Consider the following 16138-nt stretch of genomic DNA (forward strand, 5'->3'; position numbering starts at 1 on the left):
AATAGAGGAGATCGAGCTAGGCTTTCTAGAGCAGGTGGGACTTAATGAGAGTTCACAGCAGAAAAGTAGAAATGAAGTCCCTTACCACTTGGTGACACATGGAATCAAGTGAGAGCACTTTCTCACAGCTACAAGAAAACCAGAAGGCATTTCCTGCAGCAGCTATAAAACCCGCAGATGCCTATCCCCAACCAGAGTACCTCTCAGGAACAATTCAGGCTTAAACCAGGTTGGTTCCTCAAGGCTTGGACTCTGGTCTGGGCTCACAGTTAATTGCAAAAATGTGTGTGTAAAGGGCTCTGTACCAATCTGGTGCATGCCGTCCCATCTCAGCCTATCTAAGGCCACTTTAAGTCAACAGAGGCTTAAAGAATCTATAAGCCTAAGAGAGCAAAGAAACCAGGACAGCTCTAATCGAGGGTGGGGGCCTCCCATTATACTCCAAGCCTATTCTGCAAGTAGTGACTGGTTGGGAAGCTTCTAAACAGAAACCCTGAGACCTCTAGAGATCACTAAATAGGGCAACGAATGCGATAAGTAAAAGTTCAGGAAGGATGGGTGTGGACACTCCTGCCTGAAGCTCAGTCCAGAAGGGGAAAGAAGAGCCTTTTCTCATCCTCCTGCCCTTCCAACTCTGACTATAAAGGTCAAGTTATCTCCATTAGAGGACGCCACGGAAGACTGGGACTCTAGACCCCAGGGAAGAGCCAACTAAATTGTTTTTAGAACCTCTGTTGAGTTCTTCCTATAAAGGCCAGACATCAGGCATCACTGGATAGTCATGTGGCTCAGGCCCAACTATGACACGCTATGACTGTACCATGTGAAAGTGCAAAAGGGGAGAGTGCATTCTCTCTGGGAATGGCAAGAAAGAGCGCAAGAGTCGTACTAAGTTGGGTCTTGCAGGATTAGCAGAACTTCCCCAGGTGGAGAAGGCTCTGAGTTCACTGGCCTTTTGCATTCAAAGCCCAAAGTGTTTCCTACCCCAAAGAAAAGCTCACCTATCACACAGGTTTCCTCATCACCACCAAACTCCAGGCAGAGCCGATCACTTTCAGCTATCACCTGACTCTCCCTGGAGAAAGGCCACGTGTTAGGGGAAAAAAGGATCAAAAACAACTGGACTGATCTCTATACTGGGCAAACCTGCCCCACCCCTGTGTGCTAAGACCCAGGCCCTTGCTCAAAAAGCCATCTGTTTGGTGGGGGGTACTGGCAGAGGGGTGGTGGTGAGACACTGAGTGCAGTGAACCCCACATGGGTCTCTGTTGAAAGGGAGGAATTCCCAGAAGAGGGAAATTGATGGGAGAATACAAAATACAAAAAGAACACATGCTGAGACTTTTCCATTTTACTAATATCCTTAGGACTTTTCAAAATGCTGTGTAAGCCTCGGGGCAGCCTTGTGAATGAAGTAGGCAAGGAGTGTTGTCCCCATTTCACAGATGCTGGAACCGAGGCTCAAAGGGATCCTTCTGCAGTTGCCCTAAGGTCCTACAGTCATCAGAAGAACAGAAAATAGAACTTAATTTTCCTTGTTTTCCCATGTGCCCTTAAACAAGTCACTAAACCTGACAGAGGTGGGCAGTGGGCTTATCTGTGGCATTCTTGCCTGTTGTGCAGAAGTATATGAGTTAAAGTAAAAGATACTGGTTTTGTGACTGTTCATAATAGTTAACATGTATATTGGCCTTCCAATTTTAAAGTACTTTTTACATTTAATGAGCTACCCGGCTGGTTTTGGCAAAACCAAAAAAGAGAATTACATTTTAAAGTTCAATTCTCCAGGGTTCGGTTGGTACTTGACAAAAAAAACATCCTGTATGCAGGTCAAAGTTCAGCAATCGAAGCAGAAGTTCTTTGACAGGATTTTTTTAGGCCAAGATAGCTTCTCTCTCAAAAATTTTTTCCTTAAGTTTTTGCTTCTGAGTCATTAACTCATCTCAAAAATAAATGAGTTAAGTAAGCAAACAAGAATTGGGGAGAAAGGGAACTGCTTTGATTTAAAGCTCTGAACCAGTGAAACCACCGACATTGTCGAGTATGTCCTGATCCACCTTGGTGTTTTGAAATGCATAGCTTCTCAAACATTTAACATCTAAAAATATGATTAATGGCTCAAACCTCACAGTGATCTCTAGCTCAGCAGGTTACCTAAGATGTGCCAATCAAAGCCCTCCTTGTTTGGAACACATGGCCCTGTGAGCTCAGTGGTCTACCAGGTGGGCAAAAGGGCTGGTGACCTCCCAGAACCACGTCTTCTATGACATGTGTTTTGCCTTTTTCTTGTTCTAGCCACATGCCTTCATTGCTCTATAAAAGAGCACCTCTATCACCAGGTGTCAGTTGTATTTATCACCCCCTAAACTAGACATTGTCAACTTAGAGTGCCTGAGGTTCCCTTGACCAACTGGAGATGAGATTTCCGTACTCTTTTTCCAATGAGATTTTAGAAGACAGTTTAGCAAAGAGTTATCAGACAAGTGACACAGCTCAATGAGAGACCTTGGCTATCAGCTCGCCTGGCCTAACCTGCTCTGAATCCTGTTCTCGAAATAGGGATAAATATGTCCAGAAAGACTGGATCTCCAGGACCGCCCTCCCCTCCACACACACATGTTTTCTCCCTCAAGGAGTTTGTGGATATCAGACACATCTTTCTTGCCCTAAGAATTCACCTCAGGAGATGGGACACAGAACAAGGCTGAGAATGACCCTTTCATGATGAGTGGAAAAAACACGTGGGAAGTTCAGTGCCAGGTCCATGGAGAGCTTTGAAGAGCTGCTTGTTAAATGGCACATAAAAATGGAAATAGAGCTATTCTAACTATGTTCTTTCACAACTAGAAATAAACAGAGAATGTGGTACACCTCTTGAATCCCATTGAAGTCTTTATTTATAAGATGGTATTTTCTTATTATTTTTTTCTTTTTTTTTAGGTGAGGCTACCTTTGGTTGACCTCACAGACTGCAAGGACCTTGTCAGCTTACAATCCATTATTTTTTATCTTTTTACGCCTACAGCACCTGGTCTTCCTAGGCGGTTGCCCATCCAAGTACTAACCAGGCCCGACTCTGCTTAGCTTCCAAGATCAGACAGGATCAGGCTTGTTCAGAGTAGCATGGCCGTAGACTATATAAGATAGTATTTTCAAAAGGATTCCTGGTGGGGTCTTTCTCAAGGTGGAGGCCCTAACAGCAGTGCTATGCTGTTGCTTCTATAAACAGCTGACTCCCTCCACCCCTTTTAAGTTTTCAACCAGCTACATAAAAACCTTGATCAAGAAGAACCCAAATTAAGTCACATTAATATTTTTTCATTATAAAGTAATACACCCTACATGCTTAAGTTTTTCCATCTTTCAGTGTAATATGTATATCAAAGTAACCCTAAAGCTGAGATTTTCAAACTTTAACATGCAGAAGAATCCCCTGGAAGCCTTGTTAAAATCACCTAGGACTCAGTCCAGAGATTTTGCTTTCAGGACTTTGGTGTGAAGCATAAGTTCTCTGGGCCACTCTCTGAGAAAGACCACCCTGTGGAGCTAGGTGTCATTGCTAGGAAAAATCACCTCTCTAACCCCAGAGGTGGGGCAAGGCTCAGAGTTGTGCCAGAGTTCTGGAGAATGCCAAACCAGGCTGGAGAAAAAACTGGCTGCTTGGCCAATGCTTGAGCAGCCAGTTTGCTAAGAACAAAGTATGGCAGCCAACCCTTTAGGAACTGGGTCTGCACCCGTGGCCCTCACCCCGGAACTTCCACCAGGAAAGAATCCTTGCAGTAGCTAGCTCAGCGAGCAGGGGCATTAATCTCTCCAGAAGAAGAGGAGGCATTTCATTTACCATCAGACACCATCTCCCATGACAGCTGAGGATGTCCTCTATGATTCAGGCCTCCTTCCGGGTGTTGTCTTTGCCCTCCAGAGATGCTATTTTGGTCTCTCACCTGCTGACTCAGTTCCCTCTGCCAGGGCTCCACACTGTAGGTCAAGACCTAAAGTCTAACACACACTACTTTCTACAGCATAGTGGACACCCTTGATACTGCAGAGGAAGTTGAGAGAAGAAATAAAACAATATACGGGCCCTAATAACCAGAGCCTGAAAGTCCCTCCAATATTACTAGCCTAAATGTCTCTGCAAATCAGTGAACACAGTGATAGCCTGTCTTAAGTAGGAGTGAGGGATAAGTCGGCACATGAGGCAAAATCGTGTATGTCAAAGAGTAAGGTCAGAATTGCTTTGAACATTCCTTAAATCAGTTTTAAACAAAATAAAACAACACGCAGTGCTGATGATCCAGTAAATATATGTGTGTAGACACACACGGCCAACTTATTCACACATACAAGGGTAGAAGATGTGAGTGCACCCCTATTTTCTACATACATACATGTGCATATGCAAACAAGTAACTAAAATTGCTTCCCAATACAACTGCTGTCTTTACAATATGTAGGAAATACAGGTACACTCTCATATTTTCTATCCTATTCTATTTCATTAAAGAAAAAATGCTCATGGAGACATACTAAATGAATTTCATGACCCACTAGTCAAACACTTGCTCCTCCAGCCAGAGGAAGACTGTGGACCAAATACATTCTTGCTTTGCCCTATGTCATCCAATGAGGCAGCCTTTTCTCACAGTGGGATTTACAGTCCTCCATCATCTGGTCCCAACCTACTGACCCAAACTCTTCTTCCTGCCCGCTTCTCTGATCAGGTGACTGTCTCACTGTCCTCCCTAATCCTGAACCTACCCCATCATTCTTCCTCTCTCTTTGCTTATACCTGCCTTCAAGACTTTATGCGGATCCCCAGGCTACAGTGTCCCCCACTGCTCATCTCTGAGAATTCAAATCTTGCCATTCCACCTTCTTGACAAATGCTTTTCCTGACATGTCGGACTAGATTCCATCAATATCCTTATTCTCTAACAAATAGTGTTAGATAATTGGGAATTAAAGTGCCCTTTAATTATTTCATGTAGCTAAATCTTCCTTGCTAAACAAGAATATAAGTGCCCTAAGGACCAGCCCAGATTTTTCCTCTCTCATTCATTCATTCATTCATTCATTCATTCGACAAATGTTTCTATCACTAAGCATCAAGTTATCTTTCTCTTATATTCTTAGTCTCTAGACCAGGGTTTTGTAGAGTCTCCAGTCTATACTTATTGTACGGAATTAAATTTAATGTGCATAATTGGTGACCAGGATTAGAAGTATACTTTGGCCTCAGATCCAAGGTGGCTGGCATGAAATTCTAATGAGTACAGAGCCCAGGACATCACCCATCACTGCTATGTTCACAACACTCAAGCCAGTGGGCCCAGATGCTCATGACTCCTCCTACAGTGGAAGGTCTTCCCCCTTTGGAATTTTGCATCTGCTTGGAGACGGTTGCCACAAAAATAAATGAGAGACTCCCACATAAAAAGCCACCATTTTGCTCACAAAAACACCCACATTTTCAGACAAATTGATAATGGCTATCATGATTCATAGACATAGAAACAGAAATCCTTTTCTGATTTCTTCTGTCTGAAGTTCAATAATGGAGATGCAGGGAAACGATCAGAAGTAACAGGATGCCTCTTTTGCCTTACTTTCTGAGAGATCATTTCAGTTGCCTAAAACCCTGCCTCACGCCCCCTTCCTCTACCACATCCCTACCACCCACATGTACAACCAAGGACTCACTGTTTACTACTAATGAAGAAGTTTGGTAAATCTTTCCATTATTTACCATAATACCTTACAGGCAACAACTGCTTTCAGATCCGTATATCTCTAGAAGTGTACTATGTAACTGCCTTTGAGTTTAGAAGTGTTAGTGTAATCATTACAAAAGATATCAACTGGGCATTTCCAATGTTACTTTTCAAAAAAACCAAATTGGAATAATTACAAACGTATGACTCTCACCCTTCACTGTTGGACTGGGAGTTGTTTTTCTTGCCATATAAGCATGTCTATAAGAAGTCCAAACAAGCTCTGAGTTATATAACATATTTTGCATTTTTGGGGGCTATAATTAGAGTGATAAGATTATGGCAATCATCCTAGAAAAGATTAAGGACATAATTGTGATGAAAGAGGGCTTTGGGTCAGTAAAAGTACAGACTTGAAACTGTTTTATTTAACGTGGTTTTTAGCACAAAGCACGGTAATAATCCCATATTTACAGAACACCTTTCAGAGACTGTTTTCTGAAGTCCCTGCAAAGTTTTCCCATCTCGAATGTTTAATTTGGATGGAAAGTTGCCTTGTGAGTTTAGAATGAAGTTCCGAAACAAAGAGGGTCTCTTGGGAAACTACCACAACTTTAAAAGGGCTTGAAAAAGCAGGAGCTACAGAGAGGCCAATGTTGTTTCTGAAATTTACTATGCTCTTCTATTAAAAATGCTACACACAAAACAATAGTGTTGGTATAGTGATGTCTGAAAATTGAAGTGCTGACCAGGTCAGGGCCTATGATTAAGCATGTCTGCGGAGAAGCCCAGAGTCAGGCTGGAGTAACCACACTAGTTAACCTGGGAGAGCTAGGAGACGGAGAACTACGACATCTGGGCTTTAGGGTGTGCGCCCCTGCTTCTTGCCTCTGGTATTTTATAAGATGGATCAGAGACTCCTGCAGAGAAGGCCTGGGAAAATGTCTTCTCCCATTAGTTACATAACAATATACTGCTCAGGGCTCATGCCATTGGTTGAAATTAACTGGAAGGACCAATAGAATGTTATACCATGGGCTTTAAAGAGGGGCTTTGGCCCTGGTTCTCCAGAAGCAACAGGAAAAGAACCACAGGCTGGCATATGTACCTTTTAAGCCGGGCTGGCCGTTCTACCCTGTGGCTTGACCTTATTTAAATTTGGAACAGAATCTTGGACTCTAACCTCTCCTGTTTACTTTTATTTTCCCCTCTTACCAATATGCTTTTTGAAAAAGTCCAACTGACTTACGTAGTAAACAAATGGGAAAAACTTTTTTCCTCACCTCAATAAGAATAAAAAGGGGCAACTTTATTTTTAGGGGGACTAGGACTTTGGGGGGGGGCAGTGAATGGGAAGGGAGAACTCAAGAGACAAAATGTGGGTCAGCCATGGAAGCTACCACCCTTCATAGCTGGGGAATCAATGAGATCCACACCTATAAAGACTAGCAGGTATTGGTCCTTAATAAACTACTAATTTATCTATCTTGACTTTTCCTTTTCTCATTAACTATTTTCAATAATGTTAATATTAACTGGTTGGTATTCCCAATAGTCAGCTTTGAGAGTTTAACTACAATTCACATATAAAAAATACACCAAAAAAAAAAAAAAAAGAAAGGGGACCCCCACATAAAATATTACAACCTGTGACATAGAAGTCACACATTGTGATAACTAAACACCAATCATAGAAAGGCTCACAGAATGTCAATGTAGAAAACAATTGTAGAAAACAATATTCAAGCTGAAATATTAAAATGAAGACTGGCTTTTTCAAAATCAAATTATTGGCAGTGCTGTGGAGTTTTAGGGTAAATTCCTCCAGCTCAAAGAATTGTAAATTTCACTAAACAGTGTAATGTAAACTGATCTATACTTTGCTGTGAGGCACATGGTAAGGTATTCACAAGGAAATATTCAGTACTATGTTTATTCCACATTAAGCAAAAAGCTATTATTTGTGACTTGGCAGTTAGTTTGCTAAACAAATCCAAAGTCGCTGCCTTCATGGTTACTCTGGCTAATACTTGTGAAGCCTGTCCAAGAATTACGTGCGGAGATTCTCATAGTTCCTGCAAATGCTGCAACTTTCTACATTGTGAATTTTTGTATCTTTCTTCTAGAAATCGGCATAGATGTGACCTAAGTTTGGACAGGTATAGGGAGAAATATGCACATGTGATTTTCTCTCTTTAAAACACAATGTGTTCCCATGGGGATATCTGTGCTCTATAATCCCAAGCTAAAGAAAAATTAATGAACAAATCCCTCCCTGAAAAACATTTTGCTGTGTTTTAATATCGCTTTAAAATTTTTAGATAGAACATGGGCATACCGAGTATTCTATGATCAAGAGCAATTATTTAAGGCCTATGGCTTAATTACTGGTCCCAATATGAGAAATGCTTGAGACTGTATCCTTGCCATGAACTTGAAGACCTATGGAACACAAACTTACTTATGAAATGAAGGCCTCATGATGCTTACTCATGAACAGAAACAATTTTCAAAAAGTAGGATGTGATGGTTAAACTGAATGATTTATTTTGAATAGTGGAAATATAAACAGTGCCCTAATTAACTTGCAAACTTCTCATTCCTGGTACACATGGCAGCCTTCACTGTGACCTAGATATAGGGTGAAGTCTAAACTACATTTCAAATTGAGATTAGTCAGTTTGCAAGCATTCGGAAAATCAGCAATTTTCAGAGTGCGAGAGTTATAATTAAGGAAAAGTAGGGGAAGTAAAGTCTTAGTAAGTTTTTGGTATTGCCTATCCTGATTGTTATTAGTCCTTATTGTTAATTCTGTATCGCAAACACATCTCTTTCATTGACTTTTATCCAAGTTTTTCTAAGTTCACTCTAGAATTCTAAAGTTGAGCTTGGAAGACTTAAAGGCAAATTTTGCTATTTCTCCAAGACTGTTAGCAGTTTACAGTAAAAGAGGCCTCCGGTGTGGGACTCTCACCACATTTTGTAAAGTTTCCCTATAAGTCTTAAGTCAGTGGTTCTCAACCCATTCCTCGAACCCTCCCCAGGCCCTGGTTTCAACTGAACTAGGGTGAGGCCAGGAGTGGCTATGTTTTTAAAACAGCCCAGGTGATTCTAACCTGAAGCCAGAGTGATAACACTGCTCTAATGTATTCAGAGAATGCTGGTATCCGTCTACCCTCCAATTATTCTCACATGTAACTAAAGGGCAGTCCACTTGCTGTTCATCCATCACAATTCCTGCTCCCACCTCTGTCCTCGTGCATGTGGAAACCTCTCCCTGGCATGCCCCTAGTTCTCCAGTTCTTCCAGCTACAATCCAAGTCATCCTTCAAGGTCCAGTTCGGTTTAGTTTAGTTACTATTACCCGGGCATCCACTGTGAGCCAGACACTGTGTTCAGCTTGGAGAATACAGAAAGATGCACAAGACATGGGGCCTGCCTTCAGGGAGCTTCCGGCCATGGTTGAGATGTCAAAATTTTCTGATATCAGCCTAAATTAAATGTCCTATTCTTAGTAGGTGAAAAGGGCAATTCTAGAAACAGTGCAGGCTTAGAAGCATGGCAGTTGAGAAGCACAACCACAATCAATTAAAGTAGAGGATGAATAAATCTAGAATGCCGTGGAGACCTACAAAGAACCCCCAAAAGGGTAGACAGAGGTAAGACCCCTAACATCCTGAGTCAGTGGTGAACATGAGCCATAGAGAGAACCAGCGAAGCGAGCAGAGACCTGGGTCTAATCAAGGGGGCCTTATCCCAAATGTGAATATTGTCATCCTTAACTATTTATTGTACGAACAATAAATAAGAGGAAAGATACTTTAAAGAATATATATATATATATATGCCAACTAAAATTGAAAAATAAGAAAACTATTGAAAAAAAAAAAAAGACTATTAACTAGGGCTTCTAGAAGAGGAAATCTGAGTTGATCCAGAGATCCAAGATAGATAGATTCTGGGAGCAAAGTATTTATTATTTTTTTTTAAATAACAAGAAACAATACACAGTCAGAAGAAACATGGTCAGTAGAGAAAAAAGGGACACAGCCTAGGTCGAAGTTTATTTAGCAACGAGTTTTTGGAACATCTGTGCAGGACAAGACGAGTGCAAGTGCAAGAAGAAAACAGCGGCAGAAGTGACAACTGGTTTCCAAGCTCCCTAGAGTCACTGCTCTCACGGAAAGCGCGAGACACAGAAACTGGGCGAGAGGCAGGAGAGCAAGAGATGATAAAGCTGAAGAGTAATAAAAATCACAGCAAATTACGTGTCAAATAGTTTACTGAAGACTTCGCATTATATTCACTCATTTAATCCTCAAATTTTAATTAATTACTGTTCTTTTCATTTTACAGATAGAGAAACTGAAGCATAGAGAAGTTCAGCTGCTTGACCAAAAATCGCCCAGCCATTTAAAACAGAAGTGGAATTTAAACCAGGGCCATGATCTCACCACCCCGCTGAAAGAGAATTGTAACTAACAGTAGCTATCAGGCCTAAAGAACGAGATAAATTGCATTTGAAGACATTTTCTGAATATGCACTAAAAGCCAGGAACTGTGCTGGCAACTCAAATGTTGATTAGTATGATCTCGTTCCCAACTTGAAGACATTTCATAGTTGCGACAGCAAAAAGTACAAAAATTCAAAGTAAATCAGCATTTAAAAAAATCAAAATAAATCATCTATTTCTGTCATTCCACTGTTTGGAGTTGGTACAGGAGCTGTGTTTATCATTATAAAGTACAGCTAAGCCTGGAAGCTTGATGTAATGGAACAAGGACGTTACAAGGAAGTATCTGGAAAAGCATTGTGTATGAAAGTGTGTGTATTCAGGGGGGGAGTTTTTATCACTATGCCTTCATTTCATCTTTCCACATATTTAATATCACCAAGGACCATAGCAAGTTAGTGGGAAACATTGGGGAGGCAAGAGCATTTGTGGGTCAAAACACTTCTTGAGCCTCTTCTGAAGACAGTTCATTTCAAGTTCACACATCACTTGGGAGCTAACAGTAGTTTGAACTTTTGGCCTGCAAGATATCCTGCTCATTGGTAAGTAAACATGCAGTGGGGACAAACAGTTTTTATACAACTCTTCATTGTACAATGATAAGATCTGGGGAAACTTTTTCCCCCCTAGTTTAGATTTCTTTACAAATATCACACTCAGAAATTCCCCATCTCACTTTGCCAAGACCCGACATTTGTTCCCTCGTCTGGGAACTTCAATAATTTGGTAATAGCTGCCAGTATGTCTTTTTTTTTTTTTTTTTTAAAGAATTTTAAATGCTATGTAGCCTCTTGAATTTTTTCTCAAATTTATACCAAGAGTATAATTAGCTTATAAAGAAGGTAAATATAGAGGAAGGGCCTCCAGCCATTCAGTACCACACCCAACTAACTGGTCTCCAGCTGACCATGGACTGGAAAGAAGGAAACTGGTATTAAGTCACTGTGCTAGGCACTTCATACACACAATCACATTCAAATCCTGAAACAACTCGAGGAGATGGTCATTATCGCCCTATCCCCACTGTTTCCCAGCTTTATTGAGATAATTGGCATATGACATTGCATGGTTTGAGGTGCACGAGGTGTTGATTGGATACATTTATATAACGCAAAATGATTACCACCATCGTGTTAGCTAACGCCTGCCCTATTTATTTTTTTAAGGTGAAAAATCTAAGGTTCAAAGCGTTTCAATAATTTGCCGAAAGTCACCAGCCCCCAAAATAGAGGACACTTATGTCTGGCTTTGAAGTCAGTGATGACTTCCTCTTTGCTGGAGCTAAGCTACCATCTTTAAGACTTTCTCTCCAACTCCCAAAGGCCTCTTAATACTCCCTGTAACCTGACTATAACCCAGACCATTTTCTCTAGGTTGAAGGGTGGCCTGCGAAGAGACAATAGTCCTACAACGTCCTGCCCAGAGATGTAAGGTTTGGGCGTTGTGGTTATTTCTTTCAAAAGTATTATTACTAGGTTGAATAATGGCTTGGGTATTTTTCTCCTTTTGAAAAATGGCAAGTAAAACAATACTCAGCTATAGTGTTACCAACTCAAGGATGTAAGCATTAGCCTGAGGGACATTTGAACTCCTCCAGAGTATTTTATGTAACAATGCTTCTCTAAACCAAATGGCATTAGTGGGTAATCCCTTTTTGCTATGTCATATGGCAGCAATGCCTCCCTGCTTTTCTTTCACGTGGGTAATTACGGATGGAAGAGGTGAGCAAGTCTCAGGGTTTACTTGCAGATAAGTCTGACTCGGAACTGGGGACCCTTATCTTCAGCTCTCACATGCCTTTTTAGTCCAGAAACTGAGCAATATTTTTCATAAGAATAGCTACTCACTCCCTGCCTGTGGAATTCCAGTGGTTCCAGAAAGATGGAAAGAGAATTCCTGCAAACCTCAGAGATTTATGTCTGGGGAGGGTGTCTGTGTCTGGGAGGGGATCTGGTTTGTGCCCCCTGGCAGAGCGATAGTCATCACTGGAAGGGATACAGGAAAGTCTGAGTCATCAGTGGAGCCTGAACCCAAGGCAGAGTGACGGGACTGGGCCTGGGCGGGGTTTGGGAAGCTTTCGAGAGCTGGCATCTTGAATGGCCTAGGCCAAGCTGCCTGCTCGGTGGAACGAAGCATAGGACGGCCAAGTTTCCATTGATTTTTCTTAACTTTCTCATCATTATCCCAGGCCCTTTAAACATAGCACCCATCTCTGTGTTCAGGTTTATCTTCCCGTAGGCCCTTAGACCTAAGAGCCAAAGCGGATGAAAGAGAAAAAAAATGTATGAGTATCATTTAGTTCTTTACCTCGTGCTTTTCATAGTCTAGTTTGGTGAGAAATATGGCTACATACAAAACTACCACATAAAGCACAAGGTGCACAGTACCTCCGAGTAACAAAGTCTTAGGAGGATTAAAGGAAGTAGAAATTAGACTTAAATGTTTAGAAGGTGAGGGAGGCTGCAGATCATACAGCTATTAGCAAAGAAAGAGACATTTTGGATGGCTCTTGAAAGACAACAGGAGAGGAAATTCTATTTTTTACATAGATGGAGCCCTCACAATAACTCTAAGAGCCTTGGTCCTCACATGCAAACTTTCTTAGTGTGAGGTGGCAGGAAAATCCCAGCTGAGGGTCAGAGGGCCTACACAAAAGACCCAATTCTACCCCATATCACTGTGGAATTTCAAGAACACCCCATCTATGTTTTTATCCATTAAAGAAGGTAACAATCCCCAAAGTCCTACCTAAGGATTATATAAAAGTGAGTGCATCAAAAATCTGAAACACACTTTATAAGCAGCATCAAGATATAAATACTGAGGTTCTGAACTCTCACAGACCATAGTTTGTAATGACGTAAGACACCCTTCATTTCAGAGCAAAATCTCTAAAAGCTGAGAGTGTTTTTTGCCATCTCCAGCATGCTCTCAACTCAGTCCTCACGAGCTGACGATGGGCTGGGCCACTGTCCAGACTCTTTGCCCATTCCAGGTTCAGTAACGCCAGGTTCCGAGGAGCCTTGGCCAATGTCTGCTGAGCCTATGACTTTCTTGAAATTAAGACATATGCTTTCAGACTAGTGAAATATCAAGCTCAAGGCTACCCTCACAATGGTGGCTCCCTATCAAAAAATGTCTTCTGTCTCCTCTGAGTCATCAGTGCAAATCCTATAGTCCTCCAGGTTCAGCTAGAGCCCCATCTCTCATGACAAGTGGGCCCTCTCAACCTCCTCCAGCAGTCCAGCCTCTGATTCTGCCAAACCCTGCACTGCCCAGTCCACTTCATACACACACATCTTAAGGAGAAGGCTCATTGCATATCAATCTTTTGCAAATCCTGGATGTCCTGAGACAGTGACTAGGGCAGTCACTTGCTAATCAGTTTTAAAGCCAAGTCTCTCATATGAATGAACCTTGAGATAATCATGCTAAGCGAAATAAACCAGACAAAAAGTTGAAAACCACATGATATCACTCATACGTGGGATATAAGCCTAAATGCAACAAATGAACAGGACAAACAAACAGAGACTCATAGACATGGACAATAGACTAGTGGTTACCAGAGGGTAGGGAGGACGGGGGAGGTAAATGGGGGAAAGGAGGTCAAATATGTGGTGACAGAAAGGAATCTAACTATAGGAGGTGAACACACAGTGTAAATATATATATATATATGCCTTACTGTTAAAGTGTACAATTGAAACTTATTGGATTTAATTAACCAATGACACTATAAAAATAAACAAACAAACAAATAAACAAAAACAGATAAGGATACCAAAAATAAAAATAAAAAATAAATAAAGACAACTCTTTCCAACACTAGGTGACTATGCCACTGTTAGGCAGTGTTTCTCAACAGAAACACTAAAAAATACAAATACAAAAAGTACAAATCCTGAGCCCTACTGAATCAGAATCTCAGGGGAGGGACCTACAATCTGCCATTTCACCAGCTCCCTGGGAGTTGCAATGCATACTAGTGTTTGAGAACCCTGCAATAAGGGACAAGGCAATAATCCACTTAGACAGCAAGATCCATGCCTTACAATGACCAGAAGCAGGTTACGGGGCTCTGCTGTGGAGACCAGGGAAACCTCCCACTTTGATGGGACTTTCCAATACCATGTCTAGTGAAAAAGATGAGTGATGGCTACCTGCCCCTTGCCCTTGCTCCTCAAATGCTGAGGTGATGATGTGTTGTCATTCCCATAGATAAAATGATATGCCTAAGTCCAGAACTAATGTTTGGCTCACTTTTCTCTTCTATAATCCTCCCAGAAATGACTGATCTTTGTAAATACTCATGTTGGTTTCTTGCCATTGCATCATGACTGGAGGCCATCTGATCCACGCTTCTACACCTTTCACACTGATTACAGATGAGAATGGGCCTTTCTCCTCCACCTGGATGGCTCCAGTTCTATAAATGAAACCTTGACCTTTAGAAACAGCACTGATGATAGCTACTTCATTTTCCATACTTTCCTGTTTCCAGTACATGGTGAATTCTTGGCAAAGGGTTCCTTTCTCACAGCTGAAAACACTGGCAGGCCACAGATGTGGAAGTCTCAGCTGGGAAACATGAAATTTCATTACTATCCCCAAAAGCACAGACTTTGGAAGAGAAACTTAACTCATGACTAATTAGAGAGTCACTCTTAATGAGGAAATAATGGAGAGGATTAAAACACTTCAATCCTTTCTCTCAGCCTCCCGATTAGGAGCTTCTAGGGTTACTGGGCTTTTCATAAGCCTCTGCTTGCTTTGCCAATCTGACTCCGAGCATCAACACAAATACTTTCTGAGTATATACTGTACACCATGTAAACAATCATTCTCAATAAGGATCAATACAGGCCAAAATATTGTTTTTTTTTTAGGAAATCAGAATCTTCTTTTATTTAAATCCCACACATTGAAGGTGCTTTTTTGTTAAGAAAAATATCACTGCTTGGATATTTTTCAGCCCAGCCAATAGAAACCCCCAAATCATCTTGGAACTTTCTGTGATAACTGAGATGCAAGAAAAATACACGGTAACTTTTCACAAATCCTACCACTGAATGCAAGCAGAGGAGGTTGCAGAGGCTGGGGGTGAGAAGGTTGCCTGATCATAATGAGGGCAAGTCCTGCCAGCACACTCATGCCCATCTTAAGAGAGGAATGGTAGTTTTCTCAGGCAGAAGCCTGGTGCTGGGGTTCATTTCACAGGCAAAGGCTGCCCTCTCTCTCCATCGCCCCTAACATGAATGTTGCCAGAAGGGCCACCAGGGTGGGCATGGAAAGATCTTAGTTTCGGTCCCAGCTCTGCATGAATCATGGGCTCTGGAGCAAGTCCCCTCATTGATTTGTACCTGTTCTCTCATCTATCAAAGAGAAATATACTACCAGCCTGCTAACCTCATAGGTGCTGTGAAGATAAAGTGAAGCGATAATGTACAAAGGACTCTGAAAAGCAGTTTAAGAGTTGCATGTGTGTCACCTGCCAGGCACTGTGCTCATGAGCATCTACATTATCACTGAATTCTCATGCAGTCCTTTGAGGGGAGCATTATTATTTCTACTTTGTGGAGGAGGAAACCATGATTTATGGGCATCCTTAAAATTTGCTGGAAGCTAAAAAAAAAAAAAAAGACAAAAAACAATAGGTTTCTGAAAATTAAATGCCTGGTCAAAATGAGATACCCTGTTTCTAAGGAGCTGTGAAATGAATTTATCTAAGATTTAAACAAAAGTTTGAATTCTCTCCCATGCTAATTGCAATTAATTAGCACAGGCTGTGAGGGGCAATGTGAATAGAATAGGATAGAATCCTGTTCAGGACTCTATGGCCATGTGCTGAAAGCGGGAGAATGATGGATTAGCTGCAAGACAGCAGCTGATAATTCAGCTGATATTAAT

At 41.4% G+C, this 16138-nt stretch overlaps 1 protein-coding gene and 1 pseudogene across 1 annotated transcript in view; both read right to left on the reverse strand.

Annotated features, from left to right (window-relative positions):
- Nucleotides 1–16138, reverse strand: part of PRKCE (protein kinase C epsilon) — a 449749-nt gene that overhangs the window by 102434 nt on the left and 331177 nt on the right. The gene's annotated exons all lie outside the window — the stretch shown is intronic.
- On the reverse strand, nucleotides 3017–3135 carry LOC112477938 (annotated as a pseudogene).

The sequence above is a fragment of the Pteropus alecto genome, unplaced genomic scaffold, assembly GCF_000325575.1.
Source record: "Pteropus alecto unplaced genomic scaffold, ASM32557v1 scaffold131, whole genome shotgun sequence".
Lineage (NCBI taxonomy): Eukaryota > Metazoa > Chordata > Mammalia > Chiroptera > Pteropodidae > Pteropus > Pteropus alecto.